This window comes from Vombatus ursinus, unplaced genomic scaffold (assembly GCF_900497805.2).
Source record: "Vombatus ursinus unplaced genomic scaffold, bare-nosed wombat genome assembly UNPS02014810.1, whole genome shotgun sequence".
NCBI classification, from domain to species: Eukaryota; Metazoa; Chordata; class Mammalia; order Diprotodontia; family Vombatidae; genus Vombatus; species Vombatus ursinus.
In genome coordinates this window covers 46367131-46388089 of record NW_020954588.1, presented here as the reverse complement: position 1 = coordinate 46388089, position 20959 = coordinate 46367131, and the positions used below count along the sequence as shown (strand labels likewise).

Below are 20959 nucleotides of genomic sequence, written 5' to 3'. Positions count from 1 at the left end.
TTTTAATAGGAATGGGTGTTGTATTTTGTCAAAAGATTTTTCTGTATCTATTGAGATGATCATATGGTTTCTGTTGGTTTTGTTGTTGATATGATCAATTATGCTGATAGTTTTCCTAATGTTGAGCCAGACCTGCATTCCTGGTATAAGGTTTTTGCAGTCTTTTCCTATAATGTAATTTACCCTTGTCTGCCTCCTCCTTTCTCAGTATGTTTTCTCAGATCAGACTAATCCACTTACTTGGATCCATTTAACCAACTTGATTAGATTTTTTTTATCATTACATCAAAGTCAACTTATACCCACCCCCTCTATATATAACTCTTTAACATTGCGTAGTAACAATACAGTTCTCGAGAGTTACAAGTGTCTTCTTCCCTTGTAGGGATGTAAACAGTTTGCCCTTATTATGTTGTTGTTTCTTTCTGTCCTGTTTACCTTTTTATGTCTCTCTTGAGTCCTGTGTTTGAAGATCAAATTTTCTGTTGAGCTTTGGTCTTTTTATCAGGAAAGTTTGGAAATCCCCTGTTTCATTCAATATTCGTCTCCTCCCCTGAGAGATCATGCTCATTTTCTCTGAGTAGTTGATCCTTGGTTGGAATCCAAGCTCCTTTGGTTACGGAATACTATATTCCATGCCCTACGGTCTTTTAATGTAGAAGCTGCAAGGCCTGTGTAATCCTGACTGTGGTTCCATGATATTTAAATTGTTTCTTTCTGGCTGCCTGCAGTATTTTCTCTTTGACCTGGTAATTTTGGAATCTGGCTGCTATATTCCTTGACATTTTCAATTTCAGGAGGTGATTGATGGATTCTTTCCATGGCTATTTTACCCTCTGGTTCTAGGATCTCAGGGCAGTTTTCCTTGATGATTTCCTGAAAGATACCATCCAGGCTTCTTTTTTTTTTCAATCATGATTTTAAGGTAGACCAATAATTTTTAAATTGTCTCTCCTGGATCAATTTTCCAGGTCAATTGTTTTACCAATGAGGTATTTCACATTTTTGCCTATTTTTTTTCATCCTTTTGTTTCTGTTTGACTGATCCTCACTCTCTCATAGAGTCATTAGATTCCATTTGCCCAATTCTAATTTTTAACAAATTGTTTCCTTCTATTAGATTTTGTACCTCCTTCCCTATTTGGTCAATTGTATTTTTAGGGACTTGTTTTCTTCAGTGTACTTTTTTTTTTCCAGTTGGACAATTGTATTTTTTAAGGGTTTGTTTTCTATAGTTAATTTTTGTCCTTCCTTTTCCAAGCTATTGACTCTCTTGCATACCTCTCATTTCTTTTCCCAATATTTTTCTACCTCTCTCATTTGACTTTTAGAATCCTTCTTGAACTCTTCTAAGGAGGCTTTTTGGGCTGCAGACCAGTTCATATTCCCTTTTGAGGTTCCAGATGTGAGTTTGTTGACAATGTTGTCCTCTTCAGAATTTCTGCCTTGATCTTCTCTGTTCCCATAATAAGAATCTTTCGTACATTTCTTTTTGCTCATGGTGTCTGTTTATTTGCTGGCCTTTAAAGAGATTGAGCTCTCCTGCTGGGGAGCAGGGGGCACTGACCCAAGCTTCTTGTGTTGGAAGCCCGGGGCCTGGTCACTGGCTTTGTGTGCTGGGGCCTCCAATGCTGGCAGTTGGAGGCTGTCGGGTTCTGGCAGCCTACCTGGTGTTGGGCTGGAATCAGCAACACTGGAACTCTTGGGGTAGGGTTGGGTAGTCTGGCTCTTGGAGGTGGCCTGTTCACCCAGATCTTTCTTTCCTTTTGCTTTCTTCAGCTCCTTTCAGATGGATCTTGCAGGATGTTTATCAGTCTGGGGCCTCTTGGAGCACTTCCCAGAGTCTATGAAAACCTGGAAAGACTTTCATGGTCTGATCCTGAGTGAAGTGAGCAGAACCAGGAAAACATTGTACTCAGTAACAGCCGTGTTGTGCGATGACTAATATTGATAGACTTAACCCTTCTCAGCAATACAAGGATCTAAGACATCTCCAAAGGCCTCATGATGGAAAATGCTATCCACATCCAAAGAAAAAACTATGGAGTATGAATGCAAATCGAAGCATACTATTTGCTATTTTTTTCTTCTGTTATGTTTTGTTTCTTCTCTCTGATGGTTCCTCCTATTGGTTTGAATTCTTACTTATAACATCACTAATGTGAAAATATGCTTAATAGGAATGTATATATATAGCCTATATCAGATTGCATGCCATCTTGGGGAGGGAGGTAAGGAGGGAGTGGGAGAAAAATTTAAAACTCAAAAGCTTATGGAAGTGATTGTTGATAAATCAAAATAAATTAATAAAAAATAGAAAGACCTTATTTTAAAAAATGGAAACTTTTCTTGGCATATCTATGGGAAATGAAATGGAGCATGATTTTTCTTTACCTAGGTTTATAATTTGGGACATAAGATATCACTGTTTATTTGTAAATAGTACGTCAGAGAGAAAAAACATAAATGAAACCAAAATCACTTGCTTAAAAACCAAGGGACTGATTCCAAGTTTTCTTATCACTGTTTCCCACTAAACTGTGTTTAATGAAAAAATAAAATAAAATAAAAGGGTATACTCCTTTCTATTTCCATTTGGCTTCCTCCCAAGGTCTATCATATAGAATTTTTTGTAAGATTGCATTCATCTCATTGACTTCTTTCTTACTTGTTTTATGTTTGGATTTATCTTGGGCAGCTAGGTGGTATAATAGATAGAATACCAGGCCTGGAGTCAGGAGGACTCATTTTCTTGAGTTCAAATCTGGCCTTAGACATTTACTAGCTGTGTGACCCTGGGCAAGTGACTTAACCCTGTTTACCTCAGTTTCTTCACCTGTAAATGAGCTGGAGAAGAAAATGGCAAACCACTGCAGTATCTTTGCCAAGAAAACCCCAAATGGCATCATGAATGCTCAAACATGACTGAAAAAAATGACAAAACAAAAAATCAGATTTATTTAGCTCTGAGAGGGGAAAGTTGAGGTCCCCCACTCAGACTCACACCATCTCCAACCCAAGCTAAGGCATTTATTGAGAATTATACTACTCAAGAAGTGGGCTGAGTTCCAAGAAGGAACTGGAAATTTCAGCAAGGCAAGAAAGGCAATTTTAAAAAGTATATGATGCTGATTACACAACAGAAAATATGAATATTGAACAGGCGGAAGGGGTTTGTCAAGGGATTAGGCAATAGGGGAGGGGTCCCAGTCTCAGTAGAACTACTCACATAATTTCCCATAATGCATACAGAAAAAACTCATGGAGGGGGGCAGGCATGTTATTATAATGATATTATAATAAATCTCTCTATGTCATAAGTTAACCTAAAGGACAGCTTTTGCTATTACTGTGCAGGCACCTACTATTATTTTGGGGTCCACATCCTGCTCGGGCATCCGGATGGTGCTGCTTTCTGATTGGCTGGCTATAATGGTCCTGTCTGGGATTACACAGATGTGGTCATGGTTGAGTGCATGGATACACTTGCTGTTTCTGTGAGGCCCATAAGGAAGTTAGAATCTTGGGTCTGGGGACAGTGGCTAGCTAGGGGCAGTGGTTAGGATTCCATCACATGGACACATCTACTATTCCAGTGAGGCAGATTTGGGGTATTGGGGCTGGAGGCCTGTAGTGTGGTTAAAGCCAGATTGTATGCTCAAATCAGGACATGCTTGCTGTTCTGTGAGGCTCATAAGGAAGTTAGAATATAGGGGCTAGAGGCAGCATCATTAGGATTGCATCAATAGATCTCTCCTTCTGACTTCCTAAATTGCCTTGGTTTGGAAGAATGTCTCACTCAGACCTTTTGTTGGTTGTGCCAGTTCAGAATTTAATGTGAGGCATTATTTTAAAGTCATTTGGAGGGGAATGTTGGGGGGGTTTAGCTGAGAGCTTCTCTACTCTCCCATCTTGACTCTGGCATCTTCGCTCTGCCCCCAGAAGTCCTCCCAATAACTTCTTATTAGGAGAGGAAAAGGAAAGAAAGGAAAAATAAGGAACACTGAAGAACTACTTTAACATAATATCAAGGAAGGTGATAAAGACTTCTATACCCCTAATTGATAGTAAATTGGATGAAGGTAGGGACCATACCTATCCTAAACTTTGACTATCCTCCCCACCCCACCCCCAAGCATTTATTTGGTGTTTATTCAAGAGTGTTGAATGAATGAATTTATGAATATTTAATCATTCTGTTGAATGTAGAAGGATGAGAATGATCTAAATCTTTCCTAATCACTTAGGTGAACTTCCAAAATTTCAGTAATAGCTAGCATTTAAATGGTGCTCTAAGGTTTGCAAAGTACTTTACAAATGTTTTCTCCTTTTACCTTCACAAAAGTCCTGAGAGGTAGCTATTATCATTATCCCCATTGTACAGATGAGGAAACTGAGGCAGATAGAGATGAAGCGATTTCCCCAAGGTCACACAACAGACATATCTGGGGCAGAATTTGAGCTTAGTTCTTCCTCACTCTAGGTTCAAAGCTCTTTCCCCTGTAGCTCCTGACTGCACCAATGGTATCCTCTTCAGACCTGGGAGACAATAGAGCATGTTGGATGGGTTTCTTAACTATGTTATTTAAAAACACACAGTTAGGTGGCATTTTAATTCCAGAGCTTTCCCTCTACAAAATATTTCCTATTTACCCTGTATATAGCTTGCGTTATATACATTCATTTGCGTGTTGGCTCTCCCATTAGTTTGCAAGTACCTTGAGAGCAGGGACTGTCTTTTGCTTCCTTTTTATCATCAGCACTTAGCACATTGCCTGGCATATAGTAGGCACTTATTAAGTGTTTATTGATTAATTGATGACAGGCACCCAAGGTTCATAGGATATGTAACACAGTAGAGTTAATCAAAAGGATAAAAATAGCTAGCATTTATAAAACACATTAGGGTTTGCAAAGTATTTTACATATGTTATCTCATTTAAACCTGAAAATAGTGCTGTAAGGAAGGTGCTATTATTATCCTTATTTAAAAAAAAATTATGAAACTGAGGCACAGAGAAGCTAAGCAACTTGCCAGGATCACACAGCTACAGGGATCCTGACTCCAAGTCCTACATTCTATCAGCTACACCCTCTAGCTGTCTTGTCTTTGGAATCCCCCTTCTGCCACTGGCTAGCTGGAGGACATTGGACAAGTCATTCAGCCTCTCTAGAACCTGAGTTTCTCATCTGTAAAATGAAGAAATTGCTCCAGGCAACTGTTAAATTCCCTTTGAGGTCTAAATCCCTGGTAATATAACCAGTGGCTAGGTACTCTATTAGTTGTAAACTGCACAAATTGTATTTCAGTGTTAGGGTATGTGTTGTATGAAGAGAGAAAGGTTGGACTAACATTGTAAAATTTTTTGTCAATGTCGTATTCCCTTGTGTATTTTTAATAAGTGTATTTTTAAAGCCACAGTGAAAAGTGTTTTATCAGGCAAAGAGAAGATGCAATGGAGGAAATAAGGTCCAGGTGGATAATAAGTAGAATAATGATTACGCCGTATTTTCTCCCTTTGTGCTTTATTTGATGGTATTTCACAGTGGAAAAAGAAAAAAAAACCCTCTTGGCTATAACTTTCTATACACAAAGTATGTGTATGCCCATGTAGGATATGCGTATTGACATGGGTTTCCTACATGCCACTCACATGATTCATTAATAAATACAGTCTGAAAACTTGACTGGCCCTGAGGAGAGGAAGCCCAGCATGGTAGCTGATAAAGAGGGGCAGGCCTGCCCCTGGGGTACTGCCAAGATGGATGTTCTTTTTTTCCTAATCTCTGAGGGGGTACCAGAATACAAATATATCTGTCTTCCCACTAAATATTGCTGGTGAATGGGTACAGGTTCTAAACAAAAGATGTCAGCTCAATCAACAGAAGAATCCTGATCCTGCCAAATATATATATATATATATATATATATATATATATGTATGTATGTATGTATGTATGTATGTATATATATGTAGATGTGTATGTTTGTGTGTGTGTATGTGTATTTATCCCTTCTCACTCTTTCTGTCTTTGTCACTGTTCGTCTCTATGTCTTTTTTTTATCTCTTGTCTCTTTCTATTTGTCTTTGACTCTACCTTGGTTCCTCTCTCTCTGCAGTCTATCTCTTTCAGTCTCTGTCTCTGTCTCTCTCTGTTTCTCTTTCTCTCCCTTTTCCACTCTCTCTCTCTTCTACTTTTCCTCTTTCTGTTTGAAATCAGTCTTCAAGAGAAAGTCTGAAACCTCTTCTCTTGAAGAAAGAATGTCTCTTCTCTCCCAAAGTATTCACACCAATTCTGTCCCTCATACATACAGGTACATAGCACTGCACTAACATTGTCTACACTAATTAGAAGAATCACATGTATAAATTCTGAGACTTGACTAGAAACCTAGGTTCCTCCATTTCTGCATTGCTTTTATGCAATGTAGAACTATTCCATTTGGACTTTAAAATGGCCATCTAATTTCCCATATATACAGAAGTTAATGAGTAACTTCATGTACATCAAGAGCATTCTGGGTGAGAATATTAGAGAGGGCAGACCAACTTTCTCCAGATAATATTCCAGAGTAGACAAGCTTTTTTGCCATCACAAAATTAACTTAAAAATAGAGAATTAATGATCTTGCTATGGTGTTTATTGATTAAAAAACATTCAAATTGGTTGACAAAAAAGTTGCCTCAAAGGCTGGCCCTTAACAAATACTGCTTGAAAAATATGAAAACAAAGAAAACTGTTGTTACACTTCATTCTGCACTTAGAACTCACAACTATTTTGGCAATAGGTGAGAGATAGATGTAACATGCTTGCAACAATGAACTATTTTTAAGACGTAGTGTAACTATAATTCAGAAAATGTATGATCAGAAAAGCAATGGGCCAGTCATGGGGCAAAAATGAGGTATAAAGAGGAATGTAATGATTATCAATAGGGAAAGGGGGGGGATGAGACATGGGGTGACAATAGCCAATAAAAATGTGTACAATCCAAACACGGGGAGAGACGGAGAAAATACGGTGCTCACCTCAGCCATTGTAAGGACATGAATGTAGACTGTAAAAGCCAGGCTACTGTGGTGTGGGTATGTGGGATAGAGACAACCTGAAGCTGATTCCTAAGAGGACAATGCACATTATCTACTCGCCAAGAATGAGAAGCATATCGCCAAGCTGAGGGTGCTTCCATGCTTAATTGTCTAACAAAACCTGCTAGGAGTCTAAGTAGGCAACATCCTTCTCCCACATTCTAGGAATGAAGGAGAATTTAATGGAGAATTAACTCAGTCTTCCCTAAATGCAAAGGAGATGACATCAGTGTGTGGACTTCAAGAATATTTGCTGCCTGAATCATTTCTTCATTATTGCCTGGCTAGTTTATTTCATTGAATGTTTTTCATTTTGATTTCATGAGATCAGAATGAGTATGACAATAAATTTTATAAGTGGGGCTCAGAAGCTACAAATTTGAATACATTAAGGACCAAAACAAGAACCAGGAATTCAGAGCAGTCCATAAAAGGCTACTTTTCTTTTAACTTTGTAGACAAGATCTTTTCCTACTGCAGTGTTCTAAATTTTTGTCACTGTTTGCAAAGACTTGCAATATGATTTGGAGAAGGGGTAAAGAAAGTGATCTACCATGAATTCATGATTCTTATCCTTGTTCAATGTTCCTCAACCTTTCGTAATGGCAAAAAAATGTATTTTTATGGTTCCCCTGCTAAAAATGATATGATTTGGTACATAATTATTTTATAAATTAAATTGAATTAAAATAACTGAATAAAACTATTTTGCAAATCTGCACTCTTTGAGATTGGAGGATCCGTAGGGTGCTATAAAAACAATATTGGTAATCTCTGTTCTAAATGAAATTATTACAGTGAGGCTAATGCCTAATAGTTTTGTGACTTCTCTCCCACAATAAAACCCTTCCCTGTAAGCAATATGTATAGTTAAGCAAAATAAATCAACACGTTGGTCAAATTGGAAAACTTATGCTTCATCTTGCCCCTATAGTTCACCATTACTCTGCCAATAGGTGGAAAATAGTTATTGCATGCTTGCAATGATGAATTATTTTTAAGATGTGGCATAACAATATAATTCAGAAAATGCATGATCAAAAAAGCGATGAGGCAGTCATGGGACAAGAATGATGGATAAAGAGGAATGCAATAACTGGCAAACTAATGTTTGGTGATTTTCACTAATAGGTGATGGTGGCAAAATATGTGCTTGAGGAGGGGCTGAGCCAAGAGAGCAGAATAGAGGTAGAAACACAGCTAAACTCATCCAAAATTTCCCTCCAAACAACTTTAAAATAATGACTCAAATCAAATTTTGAAGCAGCAGACCCAACAAAAGATCAGGGTGAGACATTTTTCAGCCTAAGACAACTTAGGAGGTCAAGAAAGATCTGTGACACAGGGGTGGGAGCCAGCTTGGAGCACATGTGGCAGTTTATTGGTCTACTATAGACATAGGAAAAACTAAGTGGATGAAAAATGCTTATCGTCCAAACTTTAATATGCAATTGGATCTATAATTTATTGATTGTTTTTCTATCTGTTTGGCTTTTTCGGTCTAGTTAGGTACACACATGTTTGTAGACATATCATGTACATATACATAGTATATATGCAATAAATATGTGTATACATAGTATACATACATACGTGTACATTATGCACATATTCACATATACATGTATCATATATTCATGTACATGTTATGGGTATGTATTTGTGTGTGTATATATATATATATAAACATGCTCATGTGTGTAAATAGATAAATGATTAAGAGATAGATACTATGAACACTGAACATGAACTGTGAGGTGGGCAGGAATTGAACAGGAAGAAGAGATTTGTTTTATTGTCTTTAGAAAATCGCAAATAACTTTAAGTACTTTTAATGAGTTCTGCCTTCTCCCTGAATCAATTGCCCATCTTTTTAATAGCAGCATTCTTCTCCTTTTTAAAAAATATGTCAGGAGGTGGAGCCGAGATGGTAGAGAAAAGGCAATGACTCACTTATGCTCTCTCCAAAACTTCTCTGAACACCTTTTAAAAATTTCATAAAACAATTCCTGGAGCAGCAGAACCCACAAAAGGATGGAGTGAAATAATTTTCTAGCCAAAGACAACTTAGAAGGTCATCAGGAAAGGTCTGTCACACCTGGGTGAGAGTGGAGCACAATCCAGCGCAGGTCATGCTAGGGTGGACCCAGCTCCAGCAAACCAGGAGCAGGCCTTGGAAGTCATTGAATTATCATCAGCAGCAGCAGTTGCTGCTTCCAGAGCTCTCAGCCCGCAGATAATAAGGGGGTCAAACAACAGATCAGAAGAAGATTACAGAGGTCACTTTGCTGGCACTGGGGGCAGTTCTCTATTTCTTTACCCATACTCAGATCTGGGTCACAGTGCCAGGGCAAAGAAGAATACTAGCACACCAGAGCTTGTGGGCTGCAATGCAGCAGGGACTCTCATCACAGTTCCAGGGCACTAAAGAGTGCTTGTGGTCGCTCACAGACCAGAGCACAGGTCAGGGGAGTAGTAACCACCTTTCCTTAGATATACCACCTTGGAGGAACTGAAAACTTGCAAGTCCCTAGAAGTATCTCTGAAGACAACTGCAAAAAAAAAACCCTGAAGCTTAGGAGAGTACACTCTCCACCCTGGATGCAGAGCTCAATTTAACAAAGAGCTAAAATAGATTGGAAAAGTGAGCAAAGAACAGGAAAAAAATTTCTGACCTTAGAAAGTTACTATGGTGACAAGGAAGATCAAAACACACACACTCAGAAGAAGCTAATAAAGTCAAAGCTCCTACATCTAAAGCCTCCAAGAAAAATATGAATTGGCCTCAGGCAATGGAGGTGCTCAAAAAGAATTTTGAAAATCAAATAAGAGAGGTAGAGGGAAATTTGGGAAGAGAAATGAGAGTAATACAAGAAAATCATGAAAAAAGAGTCAATAGCTTGGTAAAGGAGACATGCAAAAAAAATACTGAAGATAATAACACCTTAAAAATAGATTAGGCCAAAAGAGGTACAAAAAACCAATGAGGAGAAGAATGCATTGAAAAGCAGAATTGGACAAATGGAAAATGAGGTACAAAAGCTCACTGAAGAAAATAATTCCTTAAAAATTAGAGTTGAGCAAATGACTTTGTGAGAAATCATGAAACAATTAAACAAAACCAAAAAAATGAAAAAAATAGCAGACAATATGAAATATCTCACTGGAAAAATAACTGACCTGGAAAATAGATCCAAAAGAGATAATTTTAAAATTATTGGACTACCTAAAAGCCATGATAAAAAAAAAAGAGCCTAGACATCATTGTTCAAGAAATTATCAAGGAAAAGTGATATTCTAGAAACAGAGAGTAAAATAGAAATTGAAAAAATCCACCAATTACCTCTTAAAAGAAACCCCAAAATGAAAACTGCCGAGAACTTTATAACCAAATTCCAGAGCTCCCAGGTCAAGGACAAAATATTGCAATCAGCAAGATCACACAAGATTTAGTAGCTTCTACATTAAGGGAATGGTGGGCTAGGAATGTGATATCCAGAGGGCAAAGGAGCTAGGATTATAACCAAGAATCATGTACCCAGAAAAACTGAATATAACCCTTCAGGGGAAGAAAAATGGACACTCAATGAAATAGAGAATTTTCAAACATTCTTGATGAAAAGACCAGTACTGAACAGAAAATTTGACTTTCAAATACACAACTCAAGAGAAGCATAAAAAGGTAAACAGGAAAGAGAAATAATAAGGGGCTTAATAAGGTTAAACAATTTACATTCCAACCTGAGAAGGTGGTACTTGTACCTCATAAGAACTTGCTCATAATTAGGGCAGTGAGAAGGAGTATATATAGACAGAGGGCACAGGTGTGAGTTGAATATGAAGGGATGATATTTAAAATTAAAATAAAATTAAGGGGTGAGAGAGAAATGTTCTGGGAGAAAGGGAAAGGGAAAAGTAGAATAGAGCAAATCATCTTACATAAAAGAGGCAAGAAAAAGTTTTTACAGTGGAGGGGAAGATGGGGGAGGTCAGAGGGAATGAGTGAACTTTATTCTCATCAGGAATGACTTAAAGAAGAAATAATATACACACTCAGTTGGGAATAGAAATCTCTCTTACCCTACCGGAAAGTAGTAGGAGAAGGTGATAAGGGAAGAGAAAGTGTTCAAAGAAGGGAGGGTGGATTGGAGGAAGTTTTAGTCAGAAGCAAAATGCTTTTGAGGAGTGATGGGGTGAAAGGAAAGAATAGAATAAACAGATGGGGAAATGGGATGGAGGAAATAGGATGAAATAGCAATCATAAGGTAAAAAAAAATGAAGCAAGTTTCTGTGATAAAGGCTTCATTTCTCAAACATATAGAGAACTGAGTCAAACTTACAAAAATAAGAGCCATTCCCCAAATGATAAATGGTCAAAAGATATGAACAGTTTTCAGATGATGTAATCAAAGTTATCTATAGCCATATTAAAAAAAAAGCTCCAAATCACTATTGATTGGAGAAATGCAAATTAAAGCAATTCTGAAGGACTACCTCATATCTATTAGATTGGCTAATAGGACAAAAAAGGAAAATGATAAATGTTGACAAAGATGTGAGGAAAATGAGATATGATTGCATTTTTGTGGGGTGGTAACCTGATTAAAGTATTCTGTAGAGCAATTTGGAACTATAACCAAAGGGCTATACAACCGTGCATTCCCTTTGACCTAGCTATACCACTACTAGGTTTGTATCCCAAAAGAGATTAAAAAAAAAAAAGGAAAAGGACCAGTATGTACAAAAATATTTCTAAATAGCTCTCTTCTGGTGGCAAAGAATTGGAAATTGAGGGAATGGCCATCAACTAAGGAATGGCTGAACAAATTGTGCTATGTGATTGTGATGGAATGTTATTGTGCTATAAGAAATGATGGGCAGGATTCGCTCAGAAAAACCTGGAAAGACTTATAGAAACTGACGCAAAATGAAATGTACTGGGTACAAAGTAACAGCAATATTGTAAGATGATCAGCTGTGAATAACTTAGCTATTTTCAGCAATACAATGATCCAAGGTAACTCTGAAGGACTTATGGTGAGGGATGCTATCCATCCCCAGATAAAAAACTGATAGTGGCTGAATATAGATTGAAGCATGCTTTTTATGGTAATTTTTATTTATTTCTTTGTTTTCAACATGTACTTCTACAAGATTTAGAGTTCCAAATTTTCACCCCATCTCGCCCCTCCCCCCACCCCAAGATGGCATGTGTTCTAAATACCCCTTCCCCTAGTCTGCCTTCCCTTCTATCTCTCCCCCCCTACTTTTATCCCCTTCCCCTTCAATTTTCCTGTAGGGCAGGATGGATTTCTGTACCCCATTTCCTACATTTTTTATTTCCCAGTTGCATGTCAAAACATTTTTTTAAACATGTGTTTTTAAAACTTTGGGTTCCAAATTGTCTCCCTTCCTCCCTCCCCACCCACCCTCATTGATAAGGCAAGCAACTAAATATAGGTTATATATGTGCAGTTATGCAAAACACTTCCATAGTAGACATGCTGTGAAAAACTAACTCCCTTAATCCTATCCCACCCATCCATTTATTCTATTCTTTCTTTTGACCCTGTCCCTCCTCAGAAGTATTTGCTTCTGATTACTCCCTTTCTCAATCTGCCCTCTTCTCTATCATTCCCCTACTCTCTTGTCCCCTTCCCCCTCTATTTTCCTGCAGGGTGAGATAGATTTCCATACCCAATTGAGTGTGTATGTTATTCCCTCCTTAAGTCAAATGCAATGAGAATAAGATTCGCTCATTCCCTCTCATCTTCCCCCATTTCCCCTCCACTGTAAGAGCCTTTTCTTTTCTGTTTTATTTTTTGTGGGATAATTTACCCTGTTCTACCTCTCCCTTTCTCCTTCTCCTAGTATATTCCTCTCTCACCCTTTAATTTTATTCTCCAGATATGACCCCTTCATTTTCACCTCACCCTGTGCCCTCTATCTATATCTATATATACATACACATAATTTTTTCCCCTTCAACTACCCTAATACTGACAAAGGTCTCATGAGTTACAAATATCATCTTTCCATGCAGGAATGTAAACAGTTTAACCTTAATAAGTCTCTTATGATTTTCTCTTTCCTGTTTACCTCTTCATGTTCCACTCGAGTCTTGTATTTCAAAATCAAATTTTCTATTTAACTCTGGTCTTTTCATCAAGAATGCTTGAAAGTCCTCTATTTCACTGAATGGCCATTTTTCCCCCTGCAGGATTATACTCAGTTTTTATGGGTAGGTGATTCTTGATTGTAATCCTATCTCCTTTGCTCTCTGGAATATTATATTCCATACCCTGCGGTCCCTTAATGTAGAAGCAGCTAAATCTTGTGTTATCCTGATTGTGTTTCTACAACACTTGAATTGTTTCTTTCTGGCTGCTTGTAATATTTTCTCCTTGACCTGGGAACTCTGGAATTTGTCTACAATATTCCTAGGAGTTTCCTTTGGGGATCTCTTTCAGGAGGAGATAGGTGGATTCTTTCAATTTCTATTTTGCCCTCTGGTTCTAAAATATCAGGACAGTTTTCCTGGATAATTTCTTGAAAAATGATGTCTAGGCTCTTTTTTTGATCATGGCTTTCAGATAGTCCAATAATGTTTAAATTCTGTCTCCTGGATCTATTTTCCAGGTCAGTTGTTTTTCCAATGAGATATTTCACATTGTTTTCTAATTTTTGATTCTTTTGGATTTGTTTTACAGTGCCTTGATTTCTCACAAAGTCACTAGCTTCCAATTGCTCTATTCTAATTATTATTATTATTATTATTATTATTATTATTATTATTTTAGTTTTTAGGCAGTTGGGGTTAAGTTACTTGCCCAGGGTCACACAGCTAGTAAGTGTCAAGTGTTTGGTCTGAAGCTGGATTTGAACTCAGGTCCTTCTGACTTCAGTGCTGGTGCTCTATGCACTGCGCCTCCTAGCTGCCCTTCTAGTCTAATTTTAAGGAAGTATTTTCTTCAGTAATCTTTTGGACTTCCTTTTCCATTTGGCCAATTTTGCTTTCTAGGGCATTCTTCTCCTCATTGACTTTTTGGACCTCTTTTGACATTTGGGTTAGGCTATTTTTTAAGGTGTTATTTTCTTCAGTATTTTTTGGGGTCTTCTTTAGCAAGCTGTTGACTAGTTTTTCATGATTTTCTTGCATCACTCTCAGTTTTCCCTCTATTTCTCTTGCTTGCTTCTCAAAATCCCTTTTGAGCTCTTCCAAGGCCTGGGACTGATTCATAATTTTCTTGGAGGCTTTGGATGTAGGAGCTTTGGCTTCTTTGTCTTCTTCTGGTTGTATGTTTTGATCTTCTTTGTCACCAAAGTAAGATAATATAGTCTGACTCTTTTTGTGCTGCTTACTCATGATCCCGGCCAATTACTTGAGTTTTAAACTCTTTGTTAAGGTAAAAGTCTGCTTCCAATGTGAACAGTGTACTGTCCCAAGTTTCAGGGGTTTGTACAGATGTTTTCAGAGGTACTTCCAGGGACCTGCAAATTTTCAGTTCTTCCAAGGTGGTATGATAAGGGGCGAGGTGTTTTCTCTCCACTGCTACAATAAGCTCCACTGCACCAGTGCTCCTCCTCACCCCAGGACTGCCCCTCAGAACTGTGACCCAGATCCAAGCACAGGCAAAGCAAGAGATACATGCCTCTTCACTGGCAAAGAGATCCCTGCAATCCCCCTCTTATCAGCCACTCGATTCCCCCTCAGTCTGTGGGCCAGAAGCTCAGGAAAAAGCCCTGGCCCCAGGCCATGCTCAAGACTTGCAGCTGAGACCTAGCTCCTCTTTCACTGCAGTCACAGAGTTTTCCCACTGACCTTCTAAGTTGTCTTTGGCATTTGTGGGTTGAGAAGTCTGGAAACCACCACAGCTGCCCGTGATTCAGTCCTCTGAGGCCTGCTCCAGGGCCACTGCGGCCTGCGCGCCCACGTCGAACTGTGCTCTTCTCCTCGCCTGGCGCGATATATCTTTCTGATCAACCATCCAGGCTGTCTTTGGCTGGAAATTTGTTTCATTCTGTCTTTTTGTGGGTTCTGCTGCTTTAGAATTTGTTTAGAGCCATTTTTTTAGGTATTTGAAGGGCTTTGGGAGAGAGCTCAAGACAGTCACTGCTTTCCCTCCGCCATCTTGACTCTGTCCCCCCAAAGTATGCTTTTTAAACTTTGTTTTTCTTGTGGATATTTTTGGCTGTTTTTTTTTTCACATAACTAATATGGAAATATGTTTTGCATGACTACACATGTATAATATATTGAATTGCTTGCTTTCTTAATGAGGAAGGATGGGAAGTGAGGAAGGGAGAGAATTTGGAACTCAAAGTTTTAAAAATGAATGTTAAAAATTATTTTTACATATAATTGGGGAAAAATAAAATACTAAACAAAAAAGATGGGGAGTCTCTGGTGCAGAGAATACTGCAATCACTGCAGATATGAAATTGACAATTACCCAATTAGCAATATACATATGCATAATGGATATGAGCCAATTACAAACTTTCACATAAAGAATTATAAAGCAGAAGCAAAATCCAGGATGCCATCAAAGAAATGAGAAAGAAAAGAAGAAAAGAAGAAATAAGAAAAAAAGAAAGGAAGGAAGAAAAGAACAAAAGAAGGAAGGAAAGAAGGATGGAGGGAAGGCAGGAAGGAGAGAGAGAAGGAAACAAGAATATATACTGACCCTGTGACTAGCATGTTGGATAGCCAATGTGTATTGCACTGGTATCCATGCAATTAAAATAAAGTGAGGGAACCCCCTGTTTTTTGTAGGAGGACATATGTTACAGATGCTGACCATATATTTATGGGCTGTGATCTACATTCTGGATGCTGCCATGAAACCACAAATCTATTTGAGTGTATATCAACTCTGGTTAAAGAAGAGTTGTAAGATTATTATTATTATTTTTTATATCCAGATTTTTATTGATTGACCTAGAGAGGGAGAGGTGAAAGCAGTAAAAACAAACAAGGCCACTTCTCGGAAGAGCTGCTTCTCATATGAATGGAGTCCATGGACACCCCCTTCCACCTGAGCCGATGATGTTCTCTTCTCAAATTTCAGCTCCCCTGGGTACATCATGGCTCTGACTTGAGTTAGACTCTTGGCACCAATATCTTGGCAGGAGTGCTGGATGCCAGCAGTCAAGTAGGGAACAAACTTGTGGAAGTATTTTCTTCAGTAGTCTTTTGGACTTCCTTTTCCATTTGGCCAATTTTGCTTGCTAAAGCAGTCTTCTCATTGACTTTTTGGACCTCTTTTGCCATTTGGGTTAGGCTATTTTTTTAAGATGTTATTTTATTCGGTATTTTTTGGGGGGGTCTCCTTTAGCATCACTCAGTTTTTCCTCTACTTCTCTTACTTGCTTCTCAAAACACTTTTTGGTCTCTTCCATGGCCTGGGGCCAATTCATAATTTTCTTGGAGGCTTTGGATGTAGGAGCTTTGGCTTCTTTGTCTTCTTCTGGTTGTATGTTTTGATCTTCTTTGTCACCAAAGTAAGATAATATAGTCTGACTCTTTTTGTGCTGCTTACTCATGATCCCAGCAAATTACTTGAGTTATAAACTCGTTGTTAAGGTAGGGGTCTGTTTCCAGTGTGGAGAATGTACTGTCCCAAGCGTCAGGGGTTTTGTGCAGCTGTTTTCAGAGATACTTCTAGGGACCTGTAAATTTTCAGTTCTTCCAAGGCATTATGATCAAGGGCAAGGTGTTAACTCCTTTCCTGGCCTGTGCTGTGGTCTATGAGCACTCTTTTATGTCTTGGAACTGTGAGGAAGATTTCCTCTCCACAGTCACTACAAGCTCCACCACACCAGCGCTCCTCCTTGCCCCAGAACCACCACCCAGAACTGTGACCCAGATCCGTGACCCAGATCTAAGCATGGGCAAAGCAAGAGAATCCTGCACCAGCAGAGAGATCCCTGCAATCCCCCTCTGATCAGCCACTCGATTCCCCCTCAGTCTATGGGCTGGAAGCTCAAGAGGCAGTCATCACACCAGGGCCAAGCTCAGTGACTGGGGCTGGAACCCCAACGTGCTTCTCTCTCACCACTGCAGGTATAAACTTTTCTAAGTTGTCTTTGGCTTTCATGGGTTGAGAAGTCTGGAAACTGCCACTGCTGCCTGCGATTCAGTCCTCTGAGGCTTGTTCCAGGTTTGCTGTGGCTTGCATGCCCAAGTCGAACTGCGTTCCTCTCCCAGTCTCAAGGGATATACCTTTCTGATCAAGCATCCAGGCTGTCTTGGGCTGGAAATTTGTTTCACTCTGTCTTTGTGTGGGTTCTGCTGCTTTAGAATTTGTTTAGAGCCATTTTTTATAGGTATTTGGAGGGGTTTGAGGGAGAGCTCAAGCAAGTCACTGCTTTTACTCTGCCATCTTGACTCCACCCCCAGGGAACAAACTTGTGGATGGATGCTTTGTCCTGCATGGCCTGGGTACCCCTTGAGCCATTTTGATTTTGTCTGCTTCACTGAATAGTTATGGCTGCTGAGGTTCTTGCCCATGGCATGGAGGGAGCCCATCCCCCAGGTATTTTTTTAGCTGGATCCCATCAGAGAAGAGGTACTCGCCTGGGGCCTCTGTGATGGTCACCAATAAAGAGCCCATCATCACTGTGGAAGCTCTAAGGTCAAGAGCTTTGGTGATGTGGTCCACATTTTAGATGTCACCATCTGCAATAACAGAGACACAGAGGTGCTGTGCATATTCTGAGACCTTATATACAGCTGTCACCTGCAGCCCACATGCCAGCACTTCCTATGGGCTGCAGATGGAGCTGCTGCCCATGCCAAATCTCAGAGTGTCCACTCCAGCATCAACGGGGTTTTTTGCCTGTGCAGCTGCCACCACATTGCCACTGATAACCTGGAGGTTATTGTATCTCTTCTTGATGTACTTCATCATGTTAATTTAAAAAATGGAGTTTCCTTGGGAAGAGTCCAGCACAACCACAATGACACTGGCCTGGGTCAACAAGTCAAGCCGATACTTGTCCTCCTCATGGATACCAATGGCTGTACCACACAACAGCTGCTTCTTAGTGTCCTTGAATGCCAGGGGATAGTCTCAATTCTTCTTCAGGCCTGTGTGGGCAGTGATGGCTACTAATTCATTATCCTCATTCACAATGGGTAGCTTCCCTTTCTTGCTCCACTGCAAGATTTCATTGACTTCCTTTAGTGTGACTCCTGCAGAAGCTACCACTAGATCCTTCTGCCTGGTCATGATCTTGCCCAGGAAACAGTCATGTTCCTGCTTCTTGAGAAAGTTGATGTCATGAAAGGAGATGATGCCCACTAGGTGGCTGCCCATCTTGCCATTATGTGTGATTGGATTCCACAGAAACCATGCCTTGCCTTGGCTTCAGAACACATCTCTGACTCAATCTCTGGGGCTCAGGACCACAGGGTCAGTGAGGAAGCCCCTGCTGATATTTTTTTACTTTGTGCATTTCATAGGCCTGGAATTCTGGAATGTAGTTGTGATGGATAAAGCTGATACCTCCTGTCAGCGCCTTGGCTATGGCCATCTCGGTGACTGTGTCCATTAGGGACGAAACAAGTGGGGTCTTCAGGGTTATCTTTTTGGTAAGTGCTGAGGTTAGGTCTACTTGGTCAGCTGTGAAGTCTATACAGCCTGGGAGGATGAGGAAGTCATTCCACATGAGCCCATCTCAGCAGTTGAAGAGTTGCTGCACCATAAGCCCGTAGTCTGGAACACAACAAGTGTCGCTGCTGATAAAGTAGTCTGCCATGACTGGGACAGTAGGGAGGGGAGAGGAGGAGGTGGGCCAGGCTGGTGGAAGACCAGGGTAGAGCTGTGTGAGATCGATGGTTTAAGATTATTATCACAACAGCATAAGATAATTAGCACTGATAACAGAAATGTGTATTCAGAAATTATCTTTTTTTTGTTTTAGCCATCAATGGATAGGCAATCTTGTAGTCTTTTCTGGTTTCTTTTCCCCCAGTATCTAATAAACCATGTTTACTGACTCTCCCCCTCTAGCCCATTATTTTCCATTTATTAAGAACCAAAAAAAAAAGTATAGTAAGCACATGGTAGTTGTATAATTACTAGTTACTAGTAGAAAATACTATGTCTCCATGAAGAGGTTCTTTCTTTAGAAGAAACTTATTTCCTGAAACATTTCTGTGCTTCTCTGGAGCTCTGGTAAGGGTGAGTTTACTTGTTCCTTGGACAGTATGGCCTAGAGATGGTATGAATCAAAGAAAAAGGAGCCCAACATTCTGAAAATCCCTATTTCATCTAGAAAAAAGAATAGTATCATAAAAACCACAAAGTAGTCTTAGAATAGGAAGGAAAAGCCACATAATTCCACACCATCTCTCTGGTGCAATCCATTTGTGGAGGAGCTTAGCAACTAGGAAAACTTAAGTGACCCTAGAAATGTTATTCTGCTTTTCTATTTGGAAAGACAGCTGAAATGTGAGGCTGTTTCCAGTGAGTGCAAATTGCATGGCTTTATTTGTTAGAAGCCTCATAAAACCCTAAAGAGAACCTCATGAATTTCTTAAGACTCTGAACATAATATGCAGAATAACAACATCTGTTCAAGTTTTTGTGGATCTGTTGTTGCATCTTGCAAAACCAAAGTATTCCATTGAATATGTAATGGGAAAGAAATATTTCTATTTTTAAAAAATCCCTACATTATCATTGCACAAAGAAATGTTAGCCTGAATGAACCACACCAACAAACAGGACCAGCCCTACACAAATTTGTGAAGTTCCATTCACCTTGGAAAACCAAAATGGATGAAAAATGTGTATGTCCTTGGATGAAGGCATGCAGCTAGAGTGGTATACAAATCATGTTGGACAAAGTAAAATAATTAAGATTAATTTTTTTACAATCTCAAAAATTTTAATATGTTCCCCCTTTGCTACATTTACTCACTTGTTATGGTAATAAGTGCATAAGATTTTGATATACTCTTTTTTATATTCATTTACAAAACCACATTTTTTATCATATTAGGTACTATGTACTTTTGTTGGACAGTCTTTTTTTTTAATCTTGCCTTGATTATAGAGTGAGAGTTTTCAATGTGGTGTAAATCGGAGGAGTACTCATGCATGCATGTTTATTTCCATCTCACAGATAAATTTCTTTTTTTTTCCACTTAATAGTATTTTATTTTTTCCAATTACACATAAAGATAGTTTTCAACATTCATTTTTATGGATTTTGAGTTCCAAACTTTTTTTTCCCTTCCTCTCTCCCCTTTTCCCTCCCAAAGACAGCAAGCAATCTGAAATTGTACAATCATGTTAAATATATTTCCACATTAGTCATGTTGCAAAAGAAGAATCAGAACAAAAAGGAAAAACCATGAGAAAGAAAAACAAGTGCAAATAATATGCTTCAATCTAGATTTTAACTCCATATTTCTTTTTCTGGATGTGGACAGCATTTTACATCATGAGTCTTTTGGAATTGTCTACGGAAGCCTTGCAGCCACAGGCCTATGAAAGGATTTGTTCTGTGAAGTTTGGATTCAGTCAAAGAGACACTCTTGAGGACCTGGAGGGGCACATGTGGCCTCCAATGCCACAGTTTCCCTACGCCTGGTCTTCGATCATTGTATTGCTGAAAAGAGCTGATCTTCACACAGTATTGCTGATTCTGTGTACAATGTTCTCTTGGTTCTGCTCACATCACTCAATATCAGTTCATATAAATCTTTCCAGGTTTTTCTAATATCTGCCTGCTCATCATTTCTTATAACACAATAGTATTCCAGATTCACCTCTTAATTTTTTTATGTCATCAAATCAAAGTCAACTTAGACTCACAACCTCTGTCTATGCATACTCTGTCTAACTGCCCTAAT

General features: G+C 39.0%; 1 pseudogene; it reads right to left on the bottom strand.

Annotated features, from left to right (window-relative positions):
* Positions 1–3326: 3326 nt before the first annotated feature.
* Positions 3327–18855, bottom strand: LOC114052992 (annotated as a pseudogene).
* Positions 18856–20959: the final 2104 nt, after the last annotated feature.